This window comes from Pistacia vera, unplaced genomic scaffold (assembly GCF_008641045.1).
Source record: "Pistacia vera cultivar Batoury unplaced genomic scaffold, PisVer_v2 Contig432, whole genome shotgun sequence".
Taxonomy (NCBI): domain Eukaryota; kingdom Viridiplantae; phylum Streptophyta; class Magnoliopsida; order Sapindales; family Anacardiaceae; genus Pistacia; species Pistacia vera.
Genome location: NW_022196260.1, coordinates 1,520,974 through 1,522,232, shown reverse-complemented (window position 1 = coordinate 1,522,232; position 1,259 = coordinate 1,520,974).

The following is a 1,259-nucleotide window of genomic DNA, read 5'->3' as shown; positions in this document are numbered from 1 at the left end:
AGTTCCACGTCCATTTCTTGGCAGCCTGTAGATTAATGATCCTCAGAAGCTGCTTAAGCTTCTTCTTTGAGTTGATGATGAGTTCGATTCATCACTCTTGCTTTCTTTCTCTCAGTGGAAAGAGCTCCTCGATCATTATGATGATAGAGAGATAATGAAGAGATGAGTTATGGTTTTATGATCAATCAAAGCTTGAAATAGATGGTTTTATAGGCAAAAAAATAAATAAATAAAATCAATCTAATCAGAAAGAATAATGAAGCATCTCTTCAAGGATAACATTTGCACATGGGTGTAAGTGGCACCAAACATATATATCTCTTTATATAAGATCTTTTTATATATTTGATAGTTTGATGATAAAAGAGCAAAAAAAAATTCATAAATTCTGAATTCGAATCCTCTCAGATATTAATAGGGTATCATCAGGACTTTATCCATAACACAATTCTAAGACTTTAAAGATTAGTAATGATACATCAAATGAGCGTGTAGACATTAGATTAATAAGAGATACAAAATAAGGTATAATGAGATAAAATAAGCGTAGACATTGATAAATAAAAAAAATAAAATTTAAGGGCATGACTAATTCGATGCATTCTTATACAAAGTACGAGAAGTGTAATCAATCAATCCATGCATCCATCAATCAATCAACTCAACAAATCATACAATCCAATTGAAAATTACAATCATCAAAAGATTCTTGGAGATTTGAAGTAAAATCAAACTTCACGATCGATATCAAACAATTAAACCTACAGTTTTTTCAGATCTTCAAAAAGGTGTTCTGGGCAAGTCTTTGTTTGGGTAAAATCCAATTAACTATGCCGACAAGACGCACCAATCGTGCAATACTGGACGATTGAACAACCACTAATTTCCTGTAGAATTTCTGAATGATGTCAACTTTTGCGAATCGTTGTACTCAATATCGAATGAAGGCGGCCTGATATAATTAAACATGAAGTTAGAGGTCTATATCCAACTGAATTCACTTGTGGACATTATTGGATTTTTAAGCAAATAAGAGCATGAAGCCAATATTTTAGATTGGAAAGCAGAAAATGACAAATTAAGACAACTGGAAGATAAGGAAGTTGATGATCATGCTTTAGGGTTGCTTACACAGAAAGTTTCTACTCAAAAGGTATCAATATACTGAATTTTTTGATCCAGACTAACTCTTAAGGGGCGACTATCTTAAAGGCAAAATTTATTTCATCAAGTGATGAATCCTCTGAGTCTAGCTCTAG